We start from the raw sequence: 18,077 nt of genomic DNA on the forward strand, positions 1-18,077 counted from the left end.
AGAAGGGAACACCAAATAAAGGTGTTGGAAAGATCCTCCCAGGATAGGAGAAGTATGCGGAAAGTAGGCTATAGACTAAACATGATTGTCACCCATTGCCTCTTTTGCAAACCACAACACACAATAAGAAAGAGAGAGCAAAAGCGAATGCCCTGCCACATAGGCAGGGTGGGATGGAGGGGGTTGGGGGATGGGAGGAATACTGGGATCCATGGTGGTGGGAAATGGGCACCAGTGGAGGGATTGGTATATATATAATATTTCAATACTAATCCCACCACCAGTGTCAACTTCCCTATATCATTGTTCCCATATTTCAAGCCTCACTCCCACCCCCACTCTACCCCTGCCAAAGTCTCAGTGACTTCAGCTTAGATCTCGTTTTTAGTTTTGTTTAGTCTGTGTCTTGGATATATGGCTATAGGCTATACCACTCATTTGTATCACTAGTATAACTGAAGTCCTGAATGCCTGTTCATCTATTACTTCCCACTCACTTCTCTTCTTGATTTATTTCCTTCCCTGTCCTCCTTTCTAAACACTGGGGACAAGGATCTAGGAAAGCCCCTTTTATTACATTTCCTCATCCAATATTATATATACCACAAATCATCTTGTGTTTGTCTCTCATCTTCTGACTTAACTTCATTCAATATGTCTTCCAGTTCCAACCACATTGCAGCAAATTGCGTGATTTCATTGTTTGTAGAATTAATTTTTTACGAAATTTCCCCAGAAACGAGACTCTTCAGAAAAAGCAAGCAAAATCACTATTGCCTAGAACTGTGAGCTTTGGGGTGGGGGTGAGGGGAGATGAAGAGTAATTAATCACTTGGGGATTTTAAAAAATTATTTAGGCACTATGATTTACAAAACTTTAATAACAGAATTATTAAATGTCTAAACACCAAAACCACCACCAAAGTCTCTGCCTTTCTATCAATGACCCAATTTCCCTCCCCCTACTCTGCCTTCTAGCCAAACCAATAGTATATTTTTTAATTTACTCATTATGGGCTGGAGTGATAGCACAGCGGTAGGGCTTTGCCTTGCATGCAGCCATCATGGCCGACCCGAGTTCAATTCCTCCACCCCTCTCGGAGAGCCTGGCAAGCTACCGAGAGTATCTCACCCACACAGCAGAGCCTGGCAAGCTACCCGTGATGTATTCCATATGCCAAACACAGTAACAACAAAGTCTCCATTGGAAACGTTACTGGGCCCACTAGAGCAAATCGATGAACAACAGGAAGACAGTGACAGTGACAGTGACTCATTATAGTTTGGATCAAAATTTTAAAATAATATTGACTTATAGATTTTTTTAAAAGTTATTCACCATGATTTATTACATTCAATATTCTAACACCAATTCCACCACCATTACACCTTCCCACCACCATTATTTCCAATTTTCCCAACTACTACCCAAGTCTGTCCCAATAGAAGACCCTAAATAATTTATTTTATATTGCTTGTTATGAATAATTTGTTTAAAAAATTCCTTAGAAGAAAGTGTGTGAAGATTGTTGTATCCTAACCTGGAGCAATTAAGCTTAGGGTGAAATTAACAAAAGATTAGAAAAAGATTATTAATATGTTGTTACAGGTTAAGCCTTGTGTAGTAATATTTTATTAATCAAGATTGGTTACCTTCTACTTTACATCCCATCCCAGTAGTGGTATGCTACTCCTGATATATCAATGGTGTAGAGAGTATGAGATTTCACAAGTTTGTATTCAGAAATTCTAAAATCTGAAATGGGATGATATAGCTGGAGTTAAATTTTTAACTGCCTGGTCACTTTGGTGCCCAGAAGCATCTTTGCAGCTAGTTAATCTCTTTCATTATTTATTTATGAGTCTCTTGATCATGGCTGTTAATGAGTTTATATGGCACCAAAGGAAGTTCATGGCTATAATTGCCAGAAGCCTGGAAGAATAGGGGGATGCAGGGAGGTCACCTATCCCTGACTCCATGAGAGTCTGGAGATTTTGGTCACAAAACCCTTATACCTGAGTTTTTCAATAGAATTTTTCCTGGATGAGGCTCATTTTGAGCCTGTAGAGTCCAGCTGTGAGCATGGTGGTGATTGGGCTATAGAGGTTTTTGGCTGCCATGGCTCTGTATGGGTGGGTGGTGGGATCATCCACCCCCGCCAGGGTATCCTGTATGAAACTCAGCTTGGCACAGGATCCAGAGTCACCTTTCTGAATTAGAGTTTTGATGTACATTGTTACCTTAACTTAAAACAATGAGATGTCCAAGTCTCGTATCCCTCATCCCTCCCAACTTCATTTCTGTAATCTAGGGCCATGGATTCACCATAATTTGATACTTTTAACTTCCTACTCTTCTTACACAGATAAATGAAAGCACTCAGTATTTGTTCTTATTTCCTTGACTTACTTCTTTTACCTTCAGGGTCAGGTGAATGAGACCAGTTGTAGTTACTGGTCTGTAAAAATGATCGTCTGTACTTTCAATGCAGAAACCTGGCCTTTGCGGAACCTGGCTTGCTCGCATGGTTGTCCTTTATCTAGTGTTCTGCCAATCCTATTCAGGATGACTCGAGTGAACAACTTGTAGATGACAGACAATAGGCAGATCGGGCGATAGTTGCCAATGTCATGGATGTCTCCCTTCTTGAACAGTAACTACAACTGGTCTCATTCACCTGACCCTGAAGGCTTCACCGACATGGCAGCACTGAGAAGGATGAGAAAGGAGAGGCCAACAAAATCTCAAGGCCGACCTAGGCTGCCACAACGAAGGAAGACAAAAATGATCATCTGTACTTTCAATGCACGTACGCTAGCATCAGATGCATCCATCGAGGACCTGATGGTACAAGCGCAAATGATCAAGTACGACATCATTGGTCTGACCGAGACAAGAAGGCACGAATCTCACCATGCCGTTTTCGACACTGGAGAAGAATTGTTCCTCGGAACATGCGATAAAAGAATAAAAGAGGTGTTGGAGGTGTCGCTGTCTCCTTGTCAACACAAACTTGGCTAAGAGCATTGATTCATTCGAATGCCTAACAACCTGAATCAGACGTTTACATTTGAATAGATGTGGCTCACTGCCTGCAGTTTCTATTTTCGTTGTCTACGCACCAACATCTCATTATGATGAAAGAGAAATCGAGAAGTTCTACATGGAGCTAGAGAAGTTCTATAAAGAAGACCACACGTTTTACAAGATCATTGTGGGTGATTTTAATGCCAAGATAGGACCGAGAAGATCAGCTGAAGAACTTCACATGGGGACCCATGGCCTAGAATGGAACGAACAGGGTGAGAGACTGTCTGAGTTCATCATGTCGACCAAGACCATTCATGATAACTCACAGTTCCAGAAGGCAGAATCTAAACGATGGACATGGGAGTCTCCCGGTGGACGATTCCACAACGAAATAGACCACATCATATTCAATCGACGGTTTTGCCTGACTATTGTCACTGTTGTCCCAAAATTTCGAACGGGATCGGACCACCGTCTCCTTCGTGCAAAATTCTACTTCACAGAGCGGGGAGAAAGGGCTGCAAAGTTCAAAAAGAGAACTCCCAGAATGACCACCAACTGGGAACTCTTTGGTACTATTGCGGCAACATGGGAAGATGCCATTGTTGACAACATTGAGGAGGAATACGATCGACTGGTTCAGCACCTCCATGAATGTGCGAGGAACGCCGAGAGATAGCCACAAAAAATCGCCTATCTTCAAAAACTCTTGAGCTAATTCACCAGCATGGTTTGGCGCATGCCTCAGGCAACCGCAAGCTAACGTCCGAGCTCGCAAAGGAGTGCAGAGATGCGATCAAGGAAGACCTCAAAGAGAGAAGAGCAGAAGTACTGGTAGATGCGGCAGAAGCCGGGAAAAGTATTCGTAACGCCCACCATATGTCCTTCGCCAACTATAAGACCAAGATGACTGCCCTCCAACGTCCTGATGGATCCATCACATCCTCCAGAACGACAATGGAGAAGATTATCCATGACTTCTACTCAAATCTCTTCGATAGCCATGTCCACTTGCCAACATACCAAATTCCACAGGATGGATATGTCGTTTCCAACGTTCTCCCTTCCGAAATCCGACACACCATTTCGTCGGTAAAGAAACAAACAGCACCCAGCCCAGACAAGGTCAGACCTGAACACCTGAAGAACCTGCCATCAGTACTCATCAATACACTGGCTCGGCTCTTCACTCGCTACCTGTCTGAATGCAAGGTTCCGTCCCAATGGAAAACCAGCAGGACTGTACTACTGTTCAAGAAGGGAGACATCCATGACATTGGCAACTATCGCCCGATCTGCCTATTGTCTGTCATCTACAAGTTGTTCACTCGAGTCATCCTAAATAGGATTGGCAGAACACTAGATGAAGGACAACCATGCGAGCAAGCAGGGTTCCGCAAAGGATTCAGCACCATCGACCATATCCACACGATAACCAAGCTCATTGAGGTTTCTCGAGAGTTCAAGATGCCACTCTGTTTAACGTTCATTGATTTAAAGAAGGCCTTTGATTCTGTTGAGACGGAAGCAGTCATTGAAGCCCTAGCCAATCAGGGCATTCAAGCCCAATACATCAGGATCCTCCGTGAGCTGTATTGCAGATTCACTACCAGGATCTCACCATTCTACAAAGAAGTGATCGTTGATGTCAAGAGAGGGGTGCGGCAGGGTGATACCATTTCACCAAAACTCTTCAGTGCCACCCTCGAGAATATCATGCGATGACTGGAATGGGAAGGAATGGGAGTGAAGATAGATGGTCTGCAACTACACCACCTCCGCTTTGCTGATGACATTGTTTTAATAACACCAAACATCAGCCAAGCGGTACAAATGCTGGCCGACTTTGACCGTGAGTGTGGAAAGGTAGGACTACAGCTGAATCTTACAAAGACAATGTTTATGAGAAACAGCCTTTTTCCTGACGCCCCATTCGCTCTCAATGGAACGACCATGTCCGAATGCAACAGCTATGTGTACCTAGGTCGAGAGGTCAACATGACAAATGACCTGGCACCCGAGCTGCGCAGGAGGAAGAGAGTGGCTTGGAACGCCTTCAAGAACGTCGAAGAAATAGCTAAGAGGACGAAGAACCTCCGGCTCCGGGCACATCCCTTTGATTCCACTGTTCTTCCTGCATTAACATATGCCTCAGAGACCTGGGCCCTACGCAAGCAAGATGAGAACGCTATTCAGGTCTCCCAAAGAAGAATAGAAAGAGCTATGCTTGGAATATCACGTTTCACTCAAATGAGAGAGAGAATCCGGAGTTCTGACATCCGTCGACGATCAAGAATCAGGGATGCTGTCTCATATGCCAAGGTGTCGAAAATCAGATGGGCTGGTCACGTAATGAGATTTAAAGATGACCGCTGGACTAGAGCTGTTACCGACTGGATTCCACGGGATGTCAAAAGACCGCGTGGCCGCCCACCTACCAGATGGTCAGACTTCTTCGTCAAGATCATGAACGATCGGTTTGAGGCCCTTCATGTTCCCGGAGCAAACAGATGCCATTGGGCTACACTAGCACGCGACAGGGACAAATGGAGACGTTACTGGCGCCTGCTTGAGCAAATCGACGACTAACGGGAAGTTAAGTGATTAAGTGACTTCTTTTACCATGATACTCTTAAGTTTCATCTAATTTACAATAAAGTGCAGGCTCTCATCTTTTCTCAAGGCTGCACAGTGTTCTGTTTTATATACATACCACAAGTTTTTGATCCATTTTTCTGTCATTGAACATTTCAATTGTTTACATATCCTAGCTCTCGTACTAAGAATTACAATGAGCATAGTACAGAACCATATAGAGTACACATACATTTTCAATTTTTTTGTTTTGGGGGTAGAGGCCAAGAAGGACAATCTCTGTGTCATAGCACTGCACTGTAGCACTGTCCTCCCGTTGTTCATGGATTTGCTAGAGCAGGCACCAGTAACGTCTCCATTGTGAGACTTCTTGTTACTGTTTTTGGCATATTGAATACGTCACGGGTAGCTTGCCAGGCTTTGCCGTGCAAGCGCGATACTCTCGGTAGCTTGCCGGGCTCTCTGAGAGGGGCAGAGGAATCAAACCCGGTCCCCAGGTCGACTACGTGCAAGGCAAATGCCCTACCTGCTGTGCTATCGCTCCAGTCCCTCTGTGTCTAGAAGGTAAATTCTTAGTTGTTTTGGAAACCTTCAGGCTATTTTCCATAGAAGCTGAACTAGAAAACATACTCATCTGCAGTGAATAAGAGTTTCTTTTTTTTTTTTTTTAACTACATCCCCTTTAGCACTGGTTGTTTGCCATGATCTTGATACATGCCATTCTCATGGTTTGAGATGATATTTTATTGTTATTTTGATTTGAGTTTCTTTGATAATAATAATGATGAATACTTCTTTGTCCTCTTCGTGGAAGTCTCTGTTTATCTCTTCTCCACATTTCTGATGGGGTTGTTAGTTTCTTTGATTGTGAGTACTTTATATTCCCTAGATCTTAGTCCTTTATCAGATGCATTGTGTGTAATATCTTCTTCCCTTCAGTAGAAGATCTTTTTATTATAGAGCTTCTTTTGCCGTGTAAAACCTTTTTTGATGTAGTACCATTTGTTTATTTTTGTTTCTGTTATCTTTGTCAATGATAACATATTGCTGAAAACACAGTTAAAGTAAAAATTCTGAAGCATTATGCTTATATTTCCCACCAGATATTTTATAGATTCTGACCTAATCTCAAGGTTTTAACCCACTTTACATTAACATATGTGTGTGGTATGGGATAAAATACCTCTATTGCAAAACAGAACACTCAAAAGGACAGAGCGAACAAAAGAGAATGCCCTGCCACAGAGGTTGGGTAGGATGGGGGTTGGAATGTGGGCATGGGGTGAGGGTGGTGGGAAGGATACTGGGATCAGTGGTGGTGGAGAATTGGCACTGATGGAGGGATGGGTACTCAATCATTGTGTGACTGGAACACAAGCACGAAAGTTTACAACTCTGTAACTGTACCCCACTGTGATTGACTAATAATATATATATATAAAAAGAAAGAAACAAAAGTTTTTAAAAAACTCTTTTCTTTTTTTTTTTTTGGCACATCACTTTCAAGTTTTCAAAGAAACATTCGCTAAATAGACATTCTTTGCTCCTCTTTAATATTGCTCCCAGCACCTTTGTCATTAAATAACTCTCTATATACCGGGACACTTAATTTATGGACACTCAATTCTAATCCATTGGTCAGATAGACTATTCTTATCCCAATACAATGCTGTTTTGATTATTACTGCTCTAAAGTATACCTGAAAATTAGGAGGTTTGGTACCTCCCAACATTTTCTTTTTTTTTTTCTCAAAATAACTTTGGCTATTTGGGAAGTTTTATGATTCTATACAAATTGTATCAATGATTGCTCTAAGTCTTTAAACGTGTCACAGGAATATTTTAAATCCTTCTTATTGAAGTACTAGGATTTACAATACTGTGACTACATTTTTTATGCATACACCATTCTAACACGTGACTCTCTGGTGTAGAGAGTCCCTCAGTAAGCTCAATTTGAAAGACAAAATATTCAGTTCCGTTGTTTGTAGCCATTTTTGTTCTTTTACTGTCTTTCTTTATATCCTCCATACAGATAGATCTCTTGTGTGTGTGTGTGTGTGTGTGTAGGTATAAGGAATAACACACTTGTATAGATGAATATTCCACAGAATTGCAAATAATTTTTTTCAAAAACTAAATCTTTTTTTCACTTGATCACTTGACATCCTATCACTCATTGATTTGCTTGAGCGGGCACTGGTAACATCTCTATTCGTTCCTGTTGCCTGCTAGTGTAGCCTAATGCGTCTGCTTGCTACAGGAACAAGAAGAGTCTCAAACCATTCATTCAGGGTCTTGACGAAGAAGTCTGACTAAGTTGTAGGTGGGCAGCCATGCGATCTTTTGACGTCCCGTGGAATCCAGTCGTCTATGGCTCTAGTCCAGCAGTCATCTCCAAATCGCATTATGTGTTCAGCCCATCTGATTTTCAATGCCTTGGCAAATCAGCATCCCTGATTCCTGATCATCAACAGAGGTTGGAACTCCGGATTCCTTCTCTCACTTGAGTGAAGCGTGATACTGAAAGCATAACTCTTTGGATTCCTCTTTGGGAGACCCGAATAGTGCTTCCTGCTTTCCTAGTGCCCAGGTGTTGAGGCGTACGTTAATGCAGGAAGAATGGTGGAGTCAAAGAGATGTGGCCAGAACCAAATGTTCTTTATCCTCTTAGCTATTTCTTCAACACTCTTGAAGGCGTTCCATTCCGCTCTCTTCCTCCTGTACAACTCAGGTGCCAGGTCATTCGTCATATTGACTTCTCAACCTAGGTACACATAACTGCTACATTCAGAGATGTTCGTTTTGTTGAGAGCGAATGGAACATCAGGAATGAGTCCGTTTCTCATGAACATTGTCTTCGTGAGATTCAGCTGCAGTCTGACCTTTCCACAATCATGGTCGATGTTGGCCAGTATTTGTCTTGCTTGGCTAATATTTAGTGTTATTGGAAGTATGTTATCAGCGAAGCAGAGGTGGTATAGTTGCCGATCTTCACTCCCATTCCTTCCCATTCCAGTCGTCACATGACATGCTCGAGGATGGCACTGAAGATTTTCCGTGAAATGGTGTCACCCTGCCAAACCCCTCTCTTTATGTCAATGATCACTTCCTTATAGAACGGTGAGATCCTTGTAGTGAATCCATGACTTCTACTCTACTCGGATCTCTTCAATAGCTAGGTCAACCTGCCCACATACCAAATTCTGCAGGATGGATATGTCTTCCCAATGTTCTCCCTTCCTAAATCTGACATGCCATTTCGTTGGTAAAGAAGTGAACAGCACCCAGCCCAGACAAGGTCAGACCCAAAAACCTGAAGAACCTGCACCTGCCGTCAGTACTCATCAACACACTGGCTCAGCTTTTCACACGCTACCTGTCTGAATGCAAAGTTTCATCCCAATGGAAAACCAGCAGGACCACTCTACTGTACAAGAAGGGAGATATCGATGACATTGGCAACTATCTCTTGATCTGCCTGTTGTCCATCGTCTACAAGCTGTTTATTCACATCATCCTGAATAGGATTGGCAGAACACTAGATTAAGAACAACCATGAGAGCAGTCTGGGTTCCGAAAAGGAATCAGCACGATCGACCATATCCACATGGTAACCAAGCTCATTGAGGTTTCACGGGAGTTCAAGATGCTGCTCTCTCTAACGTTCATTGATTTAAAGGAGGCAGGCCTTTGATTCTGTTGAGACTGAAGTGGTCATTGAAGCCCTATCCAAATAGGACGTTCAAACTCAATACATCAGGATCCTCCGTGAAATCTTTTTTAATATGTATAAATTTAAACATATTATGGATAATTCTGTGCTAATACATTTTTAGACTCTACATAAAATAGATAAATCCTAAAACATAAAATTTAGTAAGAGTAAAGAGAATTAAGAAAATTTAAAGGGGGAAATGTAACTAAATCGTAAAAGTACTAAGTGGGTTTTATTCTAAGAAATTATACTGGCTTTATGTTAGAAAATATCTTATTATAGATACTGATCAAGTGTCTGCAATCAAAATAAAAAGATTGTAATGAAAACCTATGGATGCTGAGCTGGAGAGAGTATGCACTGTATGCAACTGAATTGGGATCAACCCCTGGCACTCCACATGGTTCCCTTAGCCTGCCAGGAGTTATCCCTGAGCAGAGTTCGGAGTTAGGAGTAAACCCTAAGCACTTCCATGTGTGCCACTCCCCCCCAAAAAATTCTAAAGATGGGGGGCATGGTGCCACAAGCAGGTCAATCAATACCTGTGAGGTGAGTGCATCAGCAATGTCAGATGGCAATGTCAGACTTTTGCCGCAGACTTGCTTGGTCGAAGACCACCAGACTGAGGGGGACCAGGCGAAGGTGCACAGGAGAGCAGGAGATTCGGCGCGTTGGACAGACAGACACCAACACAAGAGGGGTTGAGTGCTGCTGCGGTTTATTGCATCCAGAGTTTTTCTTTTTATATAGTTACAGAAACAACGTGGCAAAGCACACATTACATCAGGCCATGGGTCATGTTTCCAAGACAACAGGGGGCACGTACACGTTCTGTTTTAAGATTAGGGCAAAAGATCCACTTGTTCTAATAAAATATGTGAGTGAAATATTATGTTCCTTATAATTCCTTAATTGTCTACTTTTACTGACATTAGGCTACTATTTCCCTAAAAACACCTACCCATAAACTAAAGAAAATATCAGGACTTTATAAGCTAATATTAACTCTACTTTACTAGCAGGCATGTAAAAATCTGAATTTTGCAAAACTAATATTAACTCTACTAGCAAGCATCTTTCCAAGGCCAAAAGTTAAGTCAAGATATTTAACAAGCAGGCTCCTATTCCCACAGAATGGCAAGTGAAGACTGCATGTCAGAGGCGCCCAGAAAACAGTGAAAGGGGGCGCTGCCAGAGGCCTATTCCCACAGAATGGCAAGTGAAGACTGCATGTCAGAGGCGCCTATAAAAACAGTGAAAGGGGGCTGCCGGAGGCATGCTCCCACAGAATAGCAGGTGAAGACTGCATGTCAGAGGCGCCTATAAAAACAGTGAAAGGGGGCTGCCGGAGGCATAAACCCGTAGGTCACGAACCTTCCCTTCCCAGGGACCCAGGCCCTTGCCTGAGCCCCTTGCAGCGTGTTGCTACGTGGGTGACGCCGTTACCGGCGTGGCAGACTTTCAGATACCCCAAAATTGCTGCTGTGCCTTTGGCCAGACCCCCAAAAATTGGGGCAAAGTTTACCAAGAAAGTAAACGTCCAAATGTTAGGTATATGGGAGACACACCCACAAACCACCTCCGGCTCAGCTATATAATTGGAAGCATGGCCTCTCTGGTTCCTGATCAAACAAACTGCTTAATGGCCATGATCCCGGATACTCAGAAACGAATCTCGGAACCCAAATGCATCCTGTTCCTGCAGTAGGTTACTGGCGCTGGGCCACTCCAGGTGGGAATAGGTTTCATGCCTTGGCCTGTTCCCCCTGGCGGCCTGGTGACCACCATCCTCCAGAGGCCACTGGACAGTCAGGTTTGGGCCTGCAGTGATGAGACACATGAGGCCTCACCACATGGGGGTAGAGCCGACTCTTTCTCCCCATCCAAATGAGACCCCGAGTCGCCACCTAGAAACAGCCTCTCTGGCTCCTGATCAAGCTGATTAATAGCCATGACACCAGAGACTCAGAAACAAATCTTGAAACCCAGCGGCTTTTGGTAGAAATGCATCTGGACTGCATACAAGGTAGCCACCAGCTCAAAGCTTATTGGAAAGCCAGGTATGAGCCGGTGGTGACGGGGCAACTGCAGTCTCATGGGAAGGAGGGTGATACCGGCTCACCCTTCATGCCCTACCGAGATCACGAGTTGCCCCCCAAAAGCGGCTCTCTGGCATGGCCAAGGCTCCAGAGGCAGAAGGACTTAGTCCAGAACCCAGCAGTTTGCAGAAGAAAAGTGAATGGACCATGCGTTAAACTATAGCACCATGCCTCCCCGGGAGGGAAAGAGTGTTGCTCCCTTCCGCCTTTTCCCCCTGGCAGCAAGATGACTGCCGCCTCAGAACGTATTGGAAAGCCAGGTATGAGCCGGCGGTGATGGGGCAACTGCAATCTCATGGGAAGGGGGATGGTACTGGCTAGTCCTTCACACCCTACCGAGGTCATGAGTCGCCCCCCACAAGCAGCTTTCTGGCATGGCCATGGCTCTAGAGGCAAAAGGACTTAGTCCAGAGCCCAGTAGCTTGTAGAAGAAAAGTGAATGGACCATATGTTAAACTACGGCGCCATGCCTCCCCAGGAAGGAAAGGGTATTGCTCCCTTCCGCCTTCTCCCCCCCCCCCCCCCCGGCAGCAAGATGACTGCCACCTCAGAGCTTATAGGAAAGCCAGGTACAAGCCAGCAGTGACGGGGCAACTGCAGTCTCATGGGAAGGGGTGCAATACAGGCACGTCCTTCATGCCCTATGAGGCCACGAGTTAACCCCTCAAGCGGCTCTCTGGCACGGCCATAACACCAGACACACAGAAATCAATTTCATAATTATCTCGTTCTTTGCAGAAATCCTAATCGTGGCCACGTGATATTATATGATTTCATAACCAGCTATAGAAAACAACATATTTCACAATGCCTTTTTAGCAATTCTGATTGTTTGGGGGAAAATTCTAAACAATAATGGTGCATCTTTTGTCGAAATAATGAATGTAATCAATGTAGAGAAGAGTTAAATAGAAACCATCTGCCTCACAGGCATTTGGAGGGGCGGGAGGGGGGTATACTGGGGTTCTTGGTGGTGAAAAATGAGTACTGGTGAAGGGAAAGGTGTTTGATCATTGTATGACCGAGACTTAAACCTGAAAGCTTAGTAACTTTTCCCACAGTGATTCAATAAATAAATATTAAAAGGGAAAAAAATTCTAAAGATATAAAAAAAAATCCTAATCCCCCTGCATGATGTAACATTCAATATAGATGAAAAAGTAGTACACAATAGTAAACTGTACAAAATTCCCTAGCAAGCAAGCTAGGAATAAACATACCTTTCTTAATCTAATAGAGGGCAAATTGTAAGTGTTACATGCTAAGATGTTTGTCCTGTCCTTTTAAAAAAGCTTCTTTTAAGACTTATTACAAAATGGGTTTCAAGGTTATGAATTCTTTACGCTGTTATCTATCCATGAAGTTCTATATCATTCCTTTTAAATGGAATGATAATCTAGTTTATAGAGTATTTTTGGTGTGGTATTTACTTTGTTGAGTTTTTATACTATATTCTCTTCAGGCTCATAGAGTCTCATTTGATAGATATAATAAAATATAAATATTAATCTTATATAAATTTTGTAGGCTTTCCTTTGTATATAAGTTTCTTTTTTGTTTGCTGCTTTCAATATTCTCTCCTGTCTTTGGTATTTGCCATTCTAAGCATCATGTGTCTTGAGTTTTCCTGGTTGAGGCTATTTTCATTGAAAAACTGCAAGCTTCTTGAGTTTGGTGATATTCTTAACTCAGGAAGTCCTTAACTATGATTTCTTTTTTTTTTCTAATAAATGTTTTAATGAAATTGAAAAGGAAATAAAACTAAAATGTATATGAAACCTCAAAATGCACACATACATATAACAATATTGAGGGGAACAAAAAAGCTCAAGGCATTATAGTATCTGACTTTAAACTTTTCTTTTATTGAATAACCCTGCGATACAGTTACAAAGATTTCATGATTCAGTTTCAGTCATACAATATTTCAACATTGTACATCCCTCCACAGTGTACATTTCCTAGCAACGATATCCTTAATATCCCTCTTGCCACATCTCCCCCCCACCCCCAGCCCCCAAACACCCCATCTACCTATCTCTATGGCAGTCACTTTTCTTCTTACTCTCTGACTACTTTGGGGCATTATGGTTTGCAATACAGACACTTAGAGGTCATCACGTTTGGTCCTTTACCCACTTTTAGCACAAATCTCCTATCCAGAATAATCCTTCCAACAAGCATTGTCATAGTGGTCCCTTCTCTATCTCAACTGCCCTCTCCCCTAGCCCTTGAGTTAGGCTTCCAACTGTGGAAAAATTCTCCTAGCCTTGTTTCTACTGTTTTAGGGTTAGTCTCATACTATGCTATTTTATATCCGACAAATGAATACAGTCACTCTATGTCTGTCCCTTTCCTTCTGATTCATTTCACTCAGCATGTCAGTAGGATAGCCTCCATGTCCATTCATTTAAGTGAATTTCTTGACTTCATTTTTTCTAACAGCTGTATAATATTCCACTGTGTAGATGCACCATGGTTTCTTCAGTCAGTCATCTGTTCTTGAGCACTTGGGTTGTTTCCAGATTCTGACTATTGTGAACAGTATTGAAACTGTATTGTGAAACAGTATTGAAACGTCATTTCCAACTATTATTGTTATGTTGGTCTTCTCTATCCTAACTGCCCTTCACCCCCCTCCCCAAAAGTGTACACTCTTGTCTCTGAATACAGTCAAATATTTGTTATTCTGAAATTTCACAGGATAGTAGAATGATGGGCTGGATCAATAGTACAGCGGGTAGGGCATTTTGCTCGCACGAGGCTGACCTGGATTCGATTCCTCTGCTCCTCTCAGAGAGCCCGGCAAGCTACTGAGAGTATTCTGCCTGCACGGTATAGCCTGGTAAGCTCCCCGTGACATAATCGATATGCCAAAAACAGTAACAAGTCTCACAATGGAGATGTTACTGGTGCCTGCTCGAGCAAATTGATGAACAATGGGAGGACAGTGCAACATTGCATTGAAATGAACATACAAGTGCAGATGTCTTTTCTGCTGTTTTTTTTTTTTCACCTCTGGGATATAGTCCCAGAAGTGGTATTGCTAGGTCATATGGAAGCTCAATTTCTAGTATTTTGAGGAATGTCCATATTGTTTTCCAAAATGGCTGTATCAGTCAGCATTTCCACCAACAATGAAGAAGAGTACCATTCTCTCCAATCCACACCAACACTAGTTGTTCTTATTCTTTTTCACGTATACCAGTCTCTGTGGTATATACGATGATATTTATTTGTTGTTTCGATTTGAATCTCCCTGATGATTAGCAATGTAGAGCATTTTTTCATGTGTCTTTTGGCCATTTGTATTTCTTCTTTGAGGAAGCTTTTGTTTACTTCTCCCCATTTTTTGTTGGGGTTAGATAGTTTTCTTGTAAAGTTCTACCAGTACCTTATCCTAACTGCCACTGTCACTGTCCTCCCATTGTTCATCGATTTGCTCGAGCAGGCCCAATAACATCTCCATTTTGAGACTTGTTGTTACTGTGTTTGGCATATTAAATACATCACGGGTAGCTTGCCAGGCTTTGCCATGTGGGTGAGATACTCTCGGTAGCTTGCCAGGCTCTCTGAGGAATCAAACCCGGCTCGGCCGGGCTGGCTGGGTGCAAGGCAAAAACCCTACTGCTGTGCTGTCACTCCAGCCCTGCCTTATACATCATGGATATTAATTGCTGTCTGATGGGTATTGGATATATATTTTTCCCCAATTAATGAAATGCCTCTGCATCTTGATCACTGTTTCTTTTAAGGCACAGAAGCTTTTTCATTTAAAGTAGTCCCATTTGATTATCTTTGCTTCCACTTGCTTGGTCAGTGGTGTTTCATCATAAAAGATGCTTTTAGCTTCAATATCTTGGAGAGCTCTGCCTTACATTTTTCTCTGTACCTTATGGATTCCAGTCTGATACTGAGGCTTTCAATCCATATGATCTGACTTTAGTGCCTGACATTAGAGAGATGGCTGAATTAATTTTTCTTTCTTGCATGTAGATGTCCAGTTTTCCCAGAACCACATGTTAAAGAGGTGTCCTTGCTTCACTACACATTTCTTGTGCCTTTGTCAAAGTATATTTGAGGGTCTGTGTCAGGATATTCAACTCTATTTTATTGGTCTGTCAGACTCTTTATTCCAATATCATGCTATTGTAATAACTATGATTTCTTTAATCTTCATCAAGTGAATCTTTCAGGCCCTCAAGGATATTTTCTATTGTTCCTTTTGAGCTCATCCTATAGTTCTTTTGTTGGCTGTTCATTTCTCTTCAGACTGTTTCCCATATTATATTGTTTCCTAAATGTTTCCTTCATCTTATCTTGAAGCATCTTTTCTTCAACTACTATCTTGATCTTTTTCTAAAGCTTAGCGATTTTAATGAGTTATTTTATGTTACCTACCATAATACTCTTCATTTCTATCATTTCTACTCACAGTTTTTTTTATATGGGCTCTCAAACTTTCTTGTTTTGCTAACTACCTGTCCCACTGTTTCATTGAGCTCATTTAATACTCTCATACTGGTGTCACTACAGTAATTTTTTTGGAGAATTTACAGAACTGGTTGGTGTTGGTTGTGCCTTCCATATGATATTTTTTTCTTTCAATAAACTCTGTGGAGTTTTATGAGTCTTCCCCATTGGTTTTCCAGTGTTTCTATTGTGCTGATGGGTGATTGTCCTTGGAGATTAGAATTAAACTGGGAGTTGCTCTTTCTATTAGCTGCCTAATGGAAATCTTCACCCAGTGACAGAATTGTAACTGTAAGTAATGTGAAATTTGCTTAGTAGATATGTCACAAATCACATGACTCCTGGAAGGGTGGAGCAGCAAGCAGAGTTTAGAAACTATTGTATTGGGCTCACTAATATGTCACTATTAACATGGCGAAGGCTGCTGGGACCTAGCAGGAAGAGAAAGGATTTGAACTAAAAAGAGATAGTGGTTTTAGCAAGAAATTAATTTCATCTGAAAGAATAGAGCATCAAGCAGATGTTCTGTCATAGGAATTTTGATGTAGATTACTTTGAATCTCTATTGTACTTTGGGTAGGATGGTCATTTTGACAGTTTAACTCTTCTATTCCATGAAAACAGAATATTGCCTGTCCTCCTCTTCTGTTTATTTCACAAATGGCTTGTTGATTTCAAGATCTTTTACATATTGTATTAAGTTTATTCATATGTACTCAATGTTTTGTGACACTATTTTAAATGCTTCTGAATGTATATTTTTAAAAAACCTCTTTCTCTTCTAGTTTATATAGAAATGTAATGCATTTTTGCATGCTGATTTTTGGGTTTTGTTTCTTTTTATCAATCTGTGTAATTTTATTTTTAATTTATTGTAGTTTAAGTAGTTACAATACTGTTAGGTTTTATGGTATCAATGTACAAAATTATTGTATCCCTCTACCTCCAAGGTGCCCACCAACACTATTTTAACCTGCCACTTTTCTTTGCTTGTTTATTGTCTATAATATATTTTTGTGTGTTAACTCTTTAATGTCTCAGATATTACATCTTTACATCTGACAATAATGAGAATTAATTTCTTTTCTAATTTGGATTTGCTCGAGCGGGCCCAGTAACGTCTCCATTGGAGACTTTGTTGTTACTGTGTCTGGCATATTGAATACTCTCGGTAGCTTGCCGGGCTCTTGCCTAGTTAATGCAGGACAACTTCCAAGAGAGTATTAAATAGTAGCAGAGAAAGTGGACATCCTTGCTTTGTGCCTGATTTCAAAGGAAAGACTTTCGGTTTTTCCCCAGGGATGACTTTGGCTATGGATTTTTTATAAATTGCCATTTCTATCTTGATGAAGTTTTATTCTGCATTTATTTATCATATTATTTTTTCATTTATTTTTGTAAATATGGTGTGTTACATTACTGGATTTACATATATTGAACCCTCCTTGAATCACTGAAATAAATACCACTTGATCATGGTGTATAATACACTACTGGATTTGGTTCATTACAATTTTTTGAGGATTTTTACATTAATATCCATAAGGGACATTAGTCCTTAATTTTCTTTTTTAGTAACATCTACTTTTAGATAAATATATTAGGAAACAGATGTGTTCGGATAGGTATATTAGATAATTTTGGCTTTAAAGAAGCTGTTTGGAAGGATTCCCATTTCTTTGATATTTAGGAGGAGCTTGAAGAGTACAGTAGTAAGTATTATCTGAAGGTTTTATAGAACCCATCAGTGAGTTCTGGATCAAGTTGTCTTTAAACCAACTATCTGGACCAAGGCTTTTGCTCTTGGGTATATTTTTTAATATTGTTTCAATTTTCTTACTCATGATTTGTCTATTCAGGTTTTAGAATTCCTCCTCATTCAATTTTGGGAGATTGGGTCAAAAATTGATTGAGTCCTGGGGGTCTGGTGCCACCAGCAGGTCAATCTATACCTGTGAGGTGAGTGCATCAGAAGCCTGATGGCAACGTCAGACTTCCAGATACCCCAAAATTGCTGCTGTGCCTTTGGCCAGACCCCAAAAAATTGGGGCAAAGTTTACCAAGAAAGTAAACAGCCAAAAATTAGGTATGTGGGAAACACACCCACAAACCACCTCCGGCTCAGCTACATAATTGGAGGCATGGCCTTTTGGGTTCCTGA

This window comes from Sorex fumeus, unplaced genomic scaffold, assembly GCF_029834395.1.
Source record: "Sorex fumeus unplaced genomic scaffold, SorFum_2.1 ptg000021l, whole genome shotgun sequence".
Taxonomy (NCBI): Eukaryota; Metazoa; Chordata; class Mammalia; order Eulipotyphla; family Soricidae; genus Sorex; species Sorex fumeus.